A 16,252-nucleotide genomic window follows, 5' to 3' on the forward strand; every position below is an offset into this window, starting at 1 on the left:
AGCCTTATCATTCGGGAGATTAAGCCATGTATAGGGATATGAAATTTCAGTGAGAGCCACCTCCCACGCCCCATCGAGATTGAGATGCTGGGCCAAATCAACACGGAAGCAGCTACTGGTGTTATTTTTAAATACATTCAAATTAGCGTTTGATGGTAGCTTTGATGGTTTGATGGTTCAGGCCAGTTCCTCCATTTCACCAGGAAATAAATCTGTCCCCTCTGTTTACGTTTTGAGAGAATTTTGTCCATGTGATAGAGCTTATCCATGACAAGACCGATTTTCTGCAGCTCATGCTCGTAAAAACTACCGATAATTTCTTCCCCATCGTAATCTTTGATTTTATAAACAGGAGGGTCTCTAGGTATGCATTGGTCAATAGTAAATATCTCACCGGTGAATGTTTGCTCATACCGCTTATCAAACACACCTCTAACTTTAGACAGCCTCACGTGATCTCCCTTTTTAAATTTCATGGGCTTTTTTCTACAACAAGAAGAAGAAGAAGTGCTAACGCTGTGTTGTATGAATTTACTTGATTCGGGGCCATTTTTATGGAACGATGATAACTAGTGTTATAGCTGTGTAATAAATCTTGTAACACATCGACATTTCTACGTGTATTTGCAGCAGTGAAATATCTATACATTTTACTTTTAAGAGTTCTATTAAACCTTTCACAGACTGAGGCTTTTAGATCGCTCCCTGTAGCAAAATGATTTATACCATGCTTTTTCATTAAAGATTGAAAACTGGAATTAAAAAATTCCTTACCACTATCTGTTTGTAGCTTTTGAGGAATTTGGCTATCTTTTAAGACATAGTCAAAAGCCTTAGTGACTTGAACGCCTGTTTTGTTTTTCAAGACTCTTGCATAAGCTTTTTTTTAGAGAAAATATCTATAACTGTAAGTAAATATTGATAGCCATCGTTATGCTCGGATAACGCTCTCATATCACAAAGGTCTGCTTGGTATTGATTAAGAGGTCTGGGGACAAATACGCGATTTCTCGGAAAGCGCAGGCGTGCAGCTCTGTGCAAGGTGTAAGCATCCTGTTCTGCAAGGAACTGCTGAGCTGTTTGCGCGTTAATCTTTGTACCAGTCTCATCCTGTACGCTTTTAATCAATTGTTGCACACCGCAAAAACTACCAGGGTGAGATGGGTCATAATATGTTCGTTTCAATAGAATCTGCTCTGCCATGTGTGATCTTTGAAGTAATGTTTAACTATGGTTTTATTTCATGATCGAGCGGTTACTTATTTCATGTAAACGAGTTCACAAAAAATATTTTATTTGATGTAATTAATAACATTACACTTTGATTCTAGTAAAACAAAATAATGAGTTTGATTCTTGCAATGCTTTTCCAATAAAGTTTTATTTGATGCAACGGTTTTCCAAAACAGTTTTACTTGCTGTAATGAAGAAAAAACGAATACATTTAAAACGGGTAAAAACAACTCCGAGCAGTAAGAAAAAACAAACAAACAGACAAAAAAAAAAAAACAGCAAAGCTAAAAACAAGAAAAACAAAACATTTGAGAAAAATAATAGGCAAGAGAAGAAAAACGATTACTAGGAGAGCCAAAGTGAGTAATTCTCGTCTAGTATGTTAGGAATAACTATCCTGGTCACCTCCGTGACGCTGGCGTGAATTTCTTGCAGCGCGGCCTCTATATCGCGGACATCTCTGAGTTCAAACAGATATGCCTGGGCAATGTCTCTGACTTGAGCCGCTGGTGGTGAAAAACCCTCTAACCGTAAAATTTGTAATAATGTGTTGGTGAAATGTCCATTCCATAGTCTTTTACAGAGTTCATCATAGTACCTGAAAAAGTAATATTTTTCCAGCGGGAAAAGACAAGGATGTCGTCTCTGTGAGGGGTGGGAGACCCTTCACCTGCAGTGTGGATAATGCTTCAAGTGATGTTCAGATGGAACTCATTGACTTGCAGTCTGACACACTTCTGGCAGAGCACTTCAGGTCAGTCTCACTGCTGGACTTTTATTCCTCCCTCAAAGAAGAGAACTTTCCACACCTGAGGAATCATGCTCAGAGGATTCTAGTCCTCTTTGGATCTACCTATGTATGTGAACAGACATTCTCGGTGATGAAGTTCAACAAATCCAAACACAGGTCCTCTGTCACTGATGACCACCTCTCAGCTGTTCTTCGCATAGCCACCTCAGACATTCAGCCAGATTTCAATGCCCTTGTTCAAAACCAAAACAGGCTGGATTATTCTCACTGAAAAGGAGGAAAACATGACACAAGTCATTATATTGTTGCATTTCTATAAACTTGTTGTTTGTTGAGTTAAACATGTTAAAATAAAATGACATTCATTCGGTGGTTGTTTTTGTTTTATTTGGAATATGCGCCACAATTTCACATAGCATAGCTCAATATAAATATTTACATTATTTTATTTTTGTTTTATTCTTCTGATTACCAGTACCAGCTATTCATAATATATAATTTAGTGAATTTTACAATTTAAGAAAGTTAAGCAGACTTTGGTTCAAGATGTCGTTGATGTGGCCCTCTGACGCAACTCGGGTTTCATGTGGCCCCTTGTAAAAATTAATTGCCCACCCCTGGTGTAGAGGGTGGAAATCAGCCAAGACAGCTCATGAAATATAATAATAATAATAATACATTTTATTTGAAAGGTCACTCAAGGTCACTGTACATAGTAGAATAAAAGCAACATAAAAGCAACATAAAAGCAAGCAGTTTACAGAATCATAAAAGCATAAGACATAAACAAATAAAAAAGCAGAGTGGAGAGGTTATGTGGGATAAGCTATTTTGTACAAGTGGGTTTTGAGCTTGGACTTAAAGAGTGAGAAGGAAGAGATATTTCTTAAATCAGGAGGTTGGGAATTCCAGAGTCGTGGAGCAGAGCAGCTGAAAGCCCGGCTCCCCATGGTTGGAAGACGGGGGGAAGGGACGGAGAGTGAAAGGGAAGAAGAAGATCTGAGACAACGAGATGGGGCAGTAATCTTAACCAGATCAGAGAGATATGGAGGAGAGAGATGATGAATAGCCTTAAATGTGTACAAGAGTATTTTGAAATTGATGCGATATTTGACCGGGAGCCAATGAAGCTGCTGCAGGACAGGAGTGATGTGGTGGACAGAAGGGGTCCTGGTGATGATACGGGCAGCAGAGTTCTGGACGCGTTGGAGCTTGTGGATGGATTTTTGAGTAAGACCAAAAAGAAGTGAATTACAATAATCAATCCGGGAAGTAACAAGGCTGTGGACAAGAATGGCAGTGACATGTGGGGGGAGAAAAGGACGGAGACGATTAATGTTGCGCAATTGATAATATGCAGACCGAGTAACATTATTAATGTGTGAATTGAAAGATAAAGTACTGTTGAGGATGACACCCAAACTTTTCACAGAGGAAGAAATGAAGACCGGTGAGTTATTGATAGTAATAGAGAAACTGTTGGTTCTGGATAATGTTGATTTAGTGCCTATAGAGGAGCTCGGATTTATTACTATTGAGTTTGAGAAAATTAGAAGAGAACCATGAATTTAGTTCAGCTAAACAGAGGGTAAGGGAGGATGGGGGAAGAGCAGAATCAGGTTTAGTGGACAGCTGGGTGTCTGCTTACATATTATTGATTTCAGTTGTGTAAATCTACAAGAGCCACTACAGCTGATTTTACTGTTCCCCACCTGCTAAATTACACTGTAAGATAGAAACCCCTGCTGAGCAAAAGGAACAAAGGCTGGTCTCAGTTTTGCCAGAAAACATCTCGATGATCCCCAAGACTTTTGGGAAAATACTCTGTGAACTGTCTCTGCTGCTCATCTTCAGAAATGAAAAGTATCTCAGTCTTCCACACAGCTAGCCTTTCGTTCTCGTCATTCAGATTGTATCATTGACTTTAGGATCTGTTGTTTGATCTTTTCCTTCCATCTCTCCTGGTTTATTTCTCACCGATCTCACTTGCTACAGTGACTACAATAAAAACATCCCGTTTGTGGAACAGCACATATGTGTCTGATCACTCTGGACTGCATGCTCAATACAAATCTCAGCTCCAGTAAGGACCTCAGTCACAAAGAGAAAACCTCAACACATAATATACACAAATCCCATAATGTGCACCAAATTAATACTGTTTTTTCTCAGTCCTTACAGCGCTTTCTGTCACCCAGAGCCAGTTAATGTCTCCAGACCAGCCCTAAAGAAGTGCTCCTTGATCTTTGAAAATGAATCCACTGTGAGTGTGTGAACAAATGTCATTGTTTTAAGCCCCACAGATACAATCATAGTCTAACTGTACAATGCAATGTAGTCCAAATAATCCAGCACATATGCAGCAGTTAAGAAAAGAGACAGAGGGGTCAGTGAGCAGGGACCTTTCAAAATGCTACATTTTAGTTTTTATCTTTCGCCAGAATCACACTCTTACTTTTCTGTGTTCATGTATTTTAAGTGAAATTAAAGCTAATTAGAGCTTAATGGCAAGAAAGCGAAAGTGGAAAGTGCTAAAAAAAAGAGAGAGAGAGAATTATCCTTTTAAGTGAATCTAAATATTTCCCTTCCTCTGTCTAAAAAAAGCATCATCTCCTCTCTCTGTTTATACCAACTCTATTGTCTGACTGGCTTTTGGAGACTCAGATTTGAAGTTTGCCAAACATAAAAATCGATATTGTTCACTGAATGTTTTCTAACAGTAAATATTTTTCAAACATTTGTTCCCAGTTTCTGTCTTTCCATGTGTTGTCCCTTAATCTGAACTGGAACCCAATGAAGCAGAGTGTAATCACCTCCTACGAGCCATCCTGTCACAGTGAGTGGAAGCTACAGTATCATATACTGGCTCATTGTGATTTACAATGTGAGCTATTCATGGTGGCCTAAAACAAACTGTGTGCATGCTCTTGTTGTTAAAGGGAATCGCCCTGCGAAGCCACAAGTCAGCGTCACCTCTGTTTCCTGCTTGTCCAAAGTGAACAGTCATGAAAAGATCAATTCATACAGAAGTGAATTGTAGTGGAAGCAGCAGGATCAGTCATGGACGCACAAGTTGTTTTGCAGTCTGTTTTGTGGCACCACAAGGGAGCCTGTAGTGACTGGAGCCCCACTGGATCATCACCAGTAGGAAAAAAAAAAACACCACGTGGAACATTTTTGTAGAATCGTTGCAAATTTTCCAGCACACACTGGATGTGATCTGGGAATGTAGTTTCTTGCAACATGTACTCATATATTTATGCAATACTTATGTAAGAATGCTGTTTGTTTACTTCAACTCAGCATTCAGTACAGTTATTCCCTCCAAGCTGATCACCAAACTTGTGGCTCTTAGACTCAGCAACTCCATCTGTATCTGGATCATGGACTTTCTGACCAACAGACCCCAGCATGTTAGGTCAGGCCATAACTGCTCTACCACCATCACACTCAACACTGGCACTTCACAGGGCTGTGTGCTGAGCCCGTTCCTCTATGACTGCAGACCTGGGTATGGATCCAACTCCATCATCAAGTCTGCAGATGACACCACCGTGACTGTCTCATCAGTGACAACGATGAGACTGGCTACAGGGAAGAGGTAAAGCACCTAGCTGTGTGGTCTGACAATAACCTGCTCCTGAGTACCAGCAAAACCAAAGAGCTCATTGTGGACTTCAGGAGGGAGAAGACAGATACCCATGTCCCCATCTACATAAATGGCACAGCTGTTGAATGGGTCTCCAGCTTCAAGTTCTAGGGGACCCACATCTCTGAGAATCTGTCCTGGTCAACTAACACCTCCAGCCTGGTCAAGAAGGCCCATAAGCGCCTTTTTTTCTTTACGATACTGAAGAAGAACCACCTGTCTAATGACATACTGGTTAACTTCTACCGCTGTGTGATAGAGAGCATCCTGACCAACTGTGTCACAGTGTGGTATGGGAACTGTTCTGTTGCTGACCGCAAGGCACTGCAGCGGGTGGTGAAAGCTGCCCAACGCATCACAGGGACTCCACTTCCTGCCATTGAGGATGTCCACAAGAAGAGATGTCTATGCCAAGCACGCATCATTCTCGGGGACTCCTCTCATCCTGCCTCCAGCTCCTCCCCTCCAGAAGGCGCTACAGGAGCCTTCAGATTAAAATCAGCAGGTTTAGGAACAGCTTCTTCCCCACAGCTGTCACCCTACACTGTTCACTATTGTAGTCTGTTCAGAGAGCTACGCTTCCACTGCTGTAGATATATTCATAGCACTCTGTAGATCTGTTTACCTCACACCGATACATCTGTATATATGTAGTACATCTGTATATTTGCTCTTATTGCACTTACTGATAAGATGCAAACTGTATTTTGTTACCCTGTATTTAGACATGTGTAATGACAGTAAAGTTGAATTCTAAATGCTATCCTAAACATTTAAACAAAAGCAGCTACACAGCTACAGGAGAAGTTTTTAGAAGTGATTTTTAGAAGGCCAGTAAAGAGAGCATGGAGACAGATGGAGGATTCCAAATCCACTGAATCTACACGCTTCCTGTTTCCACCTCATCCTTCCAGTGCTCTACTATACTCCCTGCTCTCTCTACCACAACTGTCTTTGAACTTGCCTGGGCCAGGTCTGAGTCCAGCTTTGCAACTCCAGCCAGGTCACATGACACAGGGGTTTGCTCTGATGTCAACAGGCAGGTCAGTGGAGCCCTCTGGTGATGGATTTATGCCAGTGAAACAGGAGGAGGCCTGAGAACAGACAGCAGGCTTAACTAGCAGGACAAAGTAGCATGTAGTACTTGAAGGAGTCATCACAGCCAATCAGTTCTCAGGAAAATGGAACATCACATACATTTTCTCTTCTTTGATTTTCATCAATGTATTTCCTTTGAAATTTAAAAAAAAAATTTTATTTTTTATTTTGAAATATTTCCTTCTGTCAATATTTCTGCCTGATTAGAAGCTCATAGGCAGTTCCTGTCACTCTACAATAAAATAATGTAAAGGCTGCCCTCTCTGCCATCCCACTAGCTGACCTAACTGACACAAGTAAACTGTGTTAAGATGCCCTACATGGACTAAGGTTCTTGGCCACATACATATAGATTTGTGTGGCTGTAGAAATCATGCCATGAAGCTCCCAGCGCACATTTTTGATGCTTCTGTCTGTGGCAGAGGTGGTTTTGGAGCTCGGCAGAGCCTTGGTGGCTTTTACTGACTATACACCCCTACCCATTTATTATGAACAAACAGCACAACTGTTTGTGGTTTTTTTCTATATTACACTTGCATGATTTAGATTTATACTTATGTGGCAGCTAATCACTAGCCTGACAAAGTTATTTTAAATGATATCATGTCATGAATAACATAAGTTATTTTCCATGAAATCGAAAAGTGGTGAAATTCTCAAAAAATGAATGAGACGTGCATGTAATTTGACATATTTTGTTGTTTTGTGTGTGTGTTTTTTGAAATTTTGACGTGTATCTGAAAAACACAATTTTGAAAACACTGGAAAGACCTCAAGACATTTTTTCTTTTACTTACTATGTAAACAAAAATTCCCACCAATGCTTTTCAGTGTGAAATTTAGTGTGTAGAGAAAATACCTGTGCCGGGTTGTCTCCATCTAGTGGTGAATAACGCATTACCACTACATCAGGTGAGTTTTTCTCTGTGCACAGTGACACAAAACTCATTTAACAACATAAACTATTTAAAAAATGATGTAGGCAGATCAAGGCAATGTTACAGATTCAGTAAGAACAGAAGTTTATTGCAATCCTTCAAATATGCAGGGCGTCACACTAACACAGTTGCTTATGTCCAGCATAGCTCTGTTATTATCAATTTGATTCGAAACGTGTCCAGTTTATTGTCTTAAACTGGCATTAAAGTTTCAATGAACTAAAGTGGTCCCTCTGAGTCAGCACCCAGAAAGCTCGTCTCTTTTAAAAATGTGGCCATAAATACGAGCGCTGCTAGGATCTTAAAACACTGGGGCTAAATCCAGACCTGAAATCTTTGGAAGTTTCACTCAGTAACAGCACCTTTTTAATATTATTGACTATATTTTATAGTCACATTTATATAAAATGTCAAACATTATACGTTAGCTAAAGGTTGAAGTCACAGAATTATACTGAACAACAATGCAAATTGAGTTTTTCTTGTTTGTACTATATATTTGATTTATTGTAAGCAGCGGGAGTAAAACCTAAAGAAAAAAATAGTAAAAATATGAATGAATCTCTGCTCTTACAGCTTGTGCTTTTATTGTGCCGTGATGTCTCCTTTGAAACTGTCCTCTTGCTCGTCTTTTGGATGCTCACCTCTTCTTCACCTTTCCTGTTCCTTTCACTAAACTGCTGCACTCTTGTTCTCTGCTCTCGCCTCCTGTTCTGGTTACAATTAGAATGCAGTCAGCATGTGCCAAATTTGATGCACTGTAAACAAATATCAGACTGTAGAAAAGCCAATAATAATGCACTGAGCAAGTTCATGCCATAAGAGCTAAATGGCCATAAAAGAAAATCCTGAATGCCTAATACAGGACAGGCCAACATTGAATGCAGCCACAGATCGACATCAGTCAGCTTTCTGCATTTTCCACCTGATCACATCTGTCCTCAAAGTCATGTCATTTCCTCTGTGGTTCATTTATGTTTACTTTTACATTTGCAGTGACAATAAATTTAGTGACATAGTGCACACATTATTTCCTATGGACTGCTGGGTTATCTTGGTTTATTTAAGTTAGTATTTTTAAAGGTGCAGTCAGTCATTTTTTAGGTTATTTGATAGAAAAAAAGGATCTTGTACTCATAAATAAACATAGAATAGTGGATAAAAATGACACATTGTTAAATGTGTCATTGGTCACTGCTTAATTTCCTCATTATTTAAGCATTACTCATCCTTAGTATGTCATTTATAAATACAGATATACGTTCTTAGAAAGAACCACTTCTGAACCTGATCTCCTTACTCCAAGGAGCTTTTGTGAGTTATCATTGTGCCAGAGGAGGAGGGCATCCAATACTTCTTTCATTTCACCTGGGTTCACCTGTGGGAAAGCACAGCGCCGAATACCCTGACTATTTCTTTGAATTCAGGAGTACTAGTGAACTAATCTTGAGTGATTACTGAATTATCTGAATAAAGCTAATGAACCAGAGAAATTCTAAACTCTTAAACATCCCAGAGATATCTGAATTTATGTCTGCACCTTCACACTCCAGATATGAAGGATCATACCTGTTTTACCTCCGGTGTTATGCCAAAAAGTGATCGTCTGACAAAAACTGATTTCCAATGTCTTTACTTATATTGGGAAATAGACTTTAGTGAACATGATTTACAAAAGGGTATATATCAAGTTTAATAACGACCCATTTTTTCAAGTATATTTATAACTCTGTGTTATTGTAACTATATTAAAACCAACCCAGTCCTATTGGGACACTTAAAATATGTTTAGAGAACTATTATTATATTTGTTGCAATTTCTGCTGTCCTCTTGGCCAGATTACTCTTTAAAAAAGTAATTTTAATGTCAAATGAATAAATACAAAGTAAAAATCACTGCCAAAAAGTGATTGCAGCTTCTACCTTGTGACAGGAATGTTGTTTGTGGCACAAGATGACTCAATATTACTCATGAGGGATACATGTGACATGTTTCGCATATTATAGACCAAAAAGTTGTCTATAGCAGTTTATCCCTCCTGTTATGTTGCGGGTCAGATTGACCCAGAACAGAAGAGATGTCACATGTCATCTGCATCACTACAGAAAACGAAAAAAATCTAAATTATAAAAGAAAATTGTAAAATAATCAATGCCAGTGTTTCTGACACTTTTGGATGAGTAAATTTGCCCCGGGTCAAATTAACCCAGAAGCATAATTGGTGTTCCTGGAAACCAACATAACAGGAGGGTTAAATATGATCAACTGGTTTTTGACAACTACCGAAAATTAGTTTATGGCAGATATGACTTTTTGACACAACACCAGCTAACTGACAAGACCTAGTTAAAAGCTAATATTACGGTTGAATATTACTGCACCTAACCTTAGGCTCCAGTATTCTAAAACTCGCACTTTCCCTCTGATAAACCATATGATTATGTAACAAATATGTCAGCTTACCAAAGAACAGAGGACAATTTATTCAGGGTGTGACAGCACTTTACCACCTGTGTCCAACATATAATACAAATTTCTGGACTGGAGCATGTACATCGTTAAAAACTCCAGGACTTCATCACAGCCTCTCTCACATCCGCTTTACATGTGTAGTTTACAGGAAACTTAAATAACACTGGGTGAATATGTTTGTAGCAGGATAAAATTAGGGTCCCTTATATGAATGGGATTTAAACAGGGAGAATGAAGAAAAATATTGGCATCAGTTACCAACACTTCACTCAATTGAGACTCACTTGTGTTTAACACTGGAATATGTGAACATATTACTTATTGAGTCCTTTCTCAGTCCATGGGTTGTAAAACCGCAACATCCTCCATCCGTAGTAAGAGAAAGCGTCTGTGGCAATAACCAAAATGTCTCCATACAGCCTTTGTGAATAAGAAAATATTTTTTAAAAATCTTTTTAAAATGTATAGAGCTAAATATAAAACGTGTCTGTGAGTCCTTCAGTCCAAATACTCGAGGTTGAGAAGAATATATAGCAGCCGCTGATCCCTCAATGGCACCAGTAAGACGGCAGGACAGCAGGGCCTCTTCCTCAGCAGAAGTCTCCTCCACTGCTAGCAGGAGAATGACACATGAGTATTTTAAAGGTACTGCGTGTACAGATATCACTGCTGGCTCACACAAGCTTCCTCTGACAAAGCTACAGACCTTGGCTGTGTCCCAATCCAGCGACCGCACGCTCCTGAGTACGCATTGTGAAACATATTACGTCACAGCGACGTGACGACGGCTGTCTCAATTTGAAGTGTACTCCAAATGCGCCGTCGATTTTCCCAAATTTGAAGTGTGGTCCGCTGTACACTTCGTGGTCCCATATATCCCACAATTCATAGCGCAGTGGTGGGTGTGGATAATTTTGCCGAAAAATACGGCAGAGGGCAGAGGCGGCGCAGCCGAAGAGTAAACTTTCAGAGGTAAGTTTACTGAATATGATGTCACTTATTTATGTGCGAATGTTTAATAATGAAGAACATTAAAACATGACTGTTGGCCACATGTCAGCAGAGTTATGTGACATTAGTGATGTGTCCAACTAACTTGGTTTTAAAGCCTTTACTTTTAAATATACGCCATTCAATAGTCGACCTTAATCTTACAGAGAATGTGATGATTTTATGGATAATTAAAGTCAGTCTTATATCCACAAACACAACAAGCTGAAAGTTAGTGAATGCTGCTCGGTTTGCAGTCCTGAATATCACGGCACAAGCAGGATTCACTGCACTGTTAATGTTAGCTATGTTATATTGCTGCCTCTGTTCGGTGGTGTTGAGCCAAACGGACTTTAACGTGTGTTTGAACGAGCTGACGGTTCATTCGTTAAGCTGAAAGAAAGATGCTTTAATCACAGCAGTCACACATGTGTCCACTGTACCATCTGGGAACTCTTCTTGTTCAGCACTCGTAATAACACAAACACTAAATCCTCCTTCTTTTGTGCTGTTTTGTAGCAGTGTATACACCTGAGACTGTCACCTGTCTGTCTGTCCTGCACTCTCTCTCTGTTTCTTTCTCTCTGATTGTGGAATAAAAGTATGAACATGTATTTATAAGTTACACTTGTGTTTGAATCCTGCAGCTTATCACACATTTGATTTCCATGTGTGACAACTGCAAGTGTCCAGAGTGAGGACAGACTGAGGGACCCACTGTGGAACATAATCTGTGAGGCTTTGCACCCCTGATGATCCACCAGGACAAACTCAGCAGTGTCTGAGGAAGAGGAGGAGGAAGAGCCAGCAGCAGCTGACAGATGGAGAGAATAGACAGACTGTTCCCTGTTTGTGAAGGACTGCTAGAAAAGTTTAGAATAACTAATTGTCTGTCCTGAATCAGTCTTATTAGGTAATGTTCAAATAATTTGATCATTCCAGCATTTTCAGTGTGGGAGAAAGTACTCAGGGCCTTCAAGTTACACACTATGAAAGGCAGCAACAAGTTTAATGTTCAGAAACCTAAAGTATGTATCAGCAGCAGAATGAAGCTAAAAATAAATTTTTGTTTCAGTTCTATGAAGCTTTGAGTATTTTGGATTAGTAGCACTGCTGTGTTTGTTGCATCATATTGATGTAATTGTTTATATGCTTTATATATTCTGAGGTAAGCTGATCTATAGTGTTACATCATATTCTATAAGGATGTTATGTGTTTGTTTACTTTCTGCCCAGTTTGACCCATTTAGCAGAAGTCAGCCTGTTTAAGGCTCTGATATCTACTCTGTATGACTTAAAGCAGTTATGACATGGTCTGATTTTCTCACCCAATAAAGGAATATTTCATATATCAGTCTACTCTTCATGTTATCAGACACAGTTATCACAGCTCGTACATTTTGTTTTTACACATATATGTAAGCATTGAGCCAAATGTGATAATGCCAACAAATTAAACGAACAATATTTGTCTCTTATATATGATACATCTATATCAGGGGTCGGCAACCTTTCTGATGACGAGTGCCATCTAAAATTTCCTCAGAAGTCAATGTGTCATATGATTGCATTAGCAATAAATTTAATAACGCTCTATATGAACAGTTACACACTATATAGAACCACTTTATAGAATTATATTTGTTTGCAGATGTTGGCAGCTATCAGCGAATAGTTATCAGCTATTCTGAAACAAAAAAAAAGGCACTTTTTATCCATAACAACAAATGAACTGTACAACAGAAAATGCAAATGCTATCTATGGCCTCCTCACAACAATGATAAGAAAAATAAACTGGGCCAATATGGCATATTTGTTAATACAGAGACACACATGTTAATGTGATCTCTGGTCTCCCACTCAGAGACACAGGTCTTCCAGTGTCCAGCATTCAGACGGCTACCTGAGGACACTCATGTGAGAGAAAATCTGCTCACACAGACATGTAGAGCCAAATACTGTCAATAAGGCCTCTGCAATGTTCTGAAGACAGTTAAACTTGTCAGGTAGTGATTTCCAGCAGGTGAAAAGGCAGCTCCATGAACACGCACAGCTGTGGATTCCAGCTGCATGGTTCGCCACTGAATTTTAGCTGTGAAAATATGCTTCTAGCTCAGATTAACAAAGGTAGGATGATTTGCCACTAAATTTTAGCTGTTAGTATGCTTGTAGGTCACATTCACAAAGGTAGGATGGTTTGGCACTTAATTTTACCCGTCAGAATATTTTTCTGGTTAATAATCACAAAGGTAGTACGGTTTGCCACTTAATTTCGTGTTGTGCGCATACGCAGAAACAATGGGTAGGATGGTTTGTCAGGTAGGATGGAACTAGCTGAAGTCCGGGACAAACTGCATTCCTTTTCAGCTCAATACAAAACGCGTAATATTTTCTCTGAATGCAGGACAATTCCGTCTTTTTACGGGACGGTTGGCAACTCTACTAACTATCAGTAGTATCATAGCACCCACCCAGCTGTATAGAAACTCCATCATGCTAGCTAGCACGCAGTACGAGTTACTGTAACTGACTGTAAAAAGTCAGCACAACAAAAATAAAACTCCACCTAAACTTGGTTTATATCTGACCAACATAGACTGCATGGTCATAACTTCTTACCTGAAGTTCAGTTCACCTGACACTCAGACCGGTGGCCGCCTCGGGTCTCTCCACTTGCCTCCCCTTTCTCTCATCCACCTGCTGACCTCCACCACTTGCTAATGTGGTGGAGGTCTGTGGAAGCCACCAACAAACAACTGGGTTATTTTTACACACTGACCAGCATCTGGCCAATCCACCACCTTTCAGTGTTTATAACGTTACAAAAAAAATAAAAAATCATTGGCCCACTGCGCAAATGCCCGGTATGCCCGATGGCCAGTCCAGCTATGGTTGTGCCATCAGTTAACCCTTCGCCTAGGGTTGCCGACCCCTGATCTATATATACACTGTCAAAGATACTTGTCTTTGAGTGAAGATTTAAGGTGAGAGGAAATATAAATAACTTCAACTTGAATCTTTGACACAGAGTTCAAGCTCACTGCTGTAATATATCATAATAATCTGACAATAAATATATTGGCCATATTATATTTACATTACCAAAGTGAGATGACTTTAGTCTCATGAACAACATTAGCTAATTGTTATTTACTAACTAATCTTGAAATGACTGTTCAGTACAGAAATGAAGCCCAACAATTATGTTTTTACAGTCCCGTGGTCTCAGCCTCAGCTAATCAAAGTGATGTCATAAAAAAAAAGTAATGAATGAACAACAAAACATTTTTCTCCTTCATTTCTGTCAAACAATGCTGTATGAAACGTTTCTTGCGGTTAGTATCATGGTTGCTAGGCAACCTGAGCAGCGCGACGACGGCCAGACCGTCCCATTTCACAAGCCTCTCATTTCCGCACTTCTCGTACTTCCTAGTACGCGCCGTACGTAGTACGCAAACTGCGCATACTCCAAAGCGTGCGGTCGCTGGATTGGGTCACAGCCCATGTGTGCTCATAGCCCCTAAACAAGTCTGCAGTCTGCTAGTTCAAATGCACAACATAAATTACAACTTACTGTACAATGAACACATATCGCTCACTGAGTTAGGTCATTCTTGCACCTTTTTTAAAACACACCCCTTTAGCTTACATCTTGAAAGTAGTGCAAGCCATATGGGTTCATATTCCAAACAGTAACACACGAACTTGATCACCGAAATCCGCTTAACATGGCTGCTAATTTTCAAGCTTACTAGCTTATTCACGATTAGCACACTAATAATCATCATTAACCACACATCATAACATAACCAAACGATAACATATAGAAAGAAACAATGTACGTATAAAACACAAATTCTTAACTAGCAGGAGAATAAATAATCAGTATTTTAAGGCTACTGCACGTACAGATGTCACTGCTGGCTCACGTGAGCTACCTCTGAGAACCATCGGTCACATTTTAACTGTCCGTTTTACAGCCTCTTCCAGAAAACGAACGCTTAAGGGGTAACTATACACATATACAGTATATTGATTTTATTTGGTTTTAGAGTTTAACCTGAAATCTTTAGCTGCTGAGCTGCAGAGCTCCAAAGCGTCCCCTGTAACCATGGCTACGCAGAGGCGTAACAGTGTTCCAACTGTGACGTCACGGAGGAGAACCTATGTCAAACTGATACCTGGATCAGCCTGCAACTTTTATTGGCACTTTTCTGCTGAGATCCGGAGCTCGACGCCCTGGCACCCCGGGATAAGATGAGTTGCTGTGTTTTTCACGGAGAAAAAATAATTAACATGGAATAACGTCAGTCTCAGATGGAAAAAAAAAGATCCAAGCAAAAGAGGACAGCAGATTGAGAAGAGACTTCTTCAAACGGTAAGGAGCTTCTACCAAGTGATATTTGATAAGGTTAAAACTTCAAGCTTAAATCTAATGTCCAGATTCATGCTAAACTTTTCTGATTACTCAGTGAATCTGTTCATATGTTGCTGTTTTAAGCTATTAATTTCATGGTGACAAATATCTTTGACAAAAAATGCAGGATTAATTAAAGGCTATATATGACTGCTAGGTTAGGACTTGGTTAGGAGCAAATAGAGAGAGAAAGAGAGAGAGAGAGAGATTTTTGCTCTGATAGAAATCTTTATTATTATTTGTTTGTTTGTGGCCAATACAATAAATTGTCTCCTGGCTTTCAGGTCCCCCTGAGCCAAATTTGCAAAAATACCAGATTTTACAATCAAGGAACAAACTAGAGTAAAGAACAAATTGCCTATTAAACAATAATTTGGAGCAGAGGGGCAACTTCCTCAGAAGCCATTAAAATGATTTGAGAGTAAAGATCATGCATCATCGTGGTAAGAAAAATTATATCCAATGTGTAGCAAAGATACAAGAGGGAGTCATTGAAGTGAAGGAACACTGAAGTGACACAAAAGATAATTCAAATTTTACAGTTTTTGCAATTAAGAAAAAAAAAACAGATTTAAAGTGAAACAAATATTTCTAAATCATGGAATGGTGCTGACATTATCACTCATTCCATATTGAGGTTTGCAGTCTTTCTCTACTTTAACTTTTGAAGTTGCATGTACACATATGCTTTAACTGCATATG

The 16,252-nt window shown here is 39.4% G+C and overlaps 1 long non-coding RNA gene across 2 annotated transcripts; it reads right to left on the reverse strand.

The window, feature by feature from the left end:
• Positions 1-1,368: 1,368 nt before the first annotated feature.
• On the reverse strand, positions 1,369-15,022 carry LOC148105722 (uncharacterized). Of its 2 annotated transcripts, XR_015718523.1 has the most exons (4): positions 13,753-15,022; positions 7,591-10,754; positions 6,598-6,727; positions 1,369-2,251 (listed from the first exon to the last, which is right to left on the reverse strand). It is a non-coding gene; the product is annotated as an uncharacterized LOC148105722 (long non-coding RNA). The 2 variants fall into 2 exon arrangements; XR_015718522.1 differs by having other exon boundaries at positions 6,598-10,754.
• Between the last annotated feature and the right edge of the window lie 1,230 nt (positions 15,023-16,252).

Source organism: Neolamprologus brichardi, chromosome 3 (assembly GCF_056152115.1).
Source record: "Neolamprologus brichardi isolate AB-2024 chromosome 3, ASM5615211v1, whole genome shotgun sequence".
Classification (NCBI taxonomy): Eukaryota; Metazoa; Chordata; class Actinopteri; order Cichliformes; family Cichlidae; genus Neolamprologus; species Neolamprologus brichardi.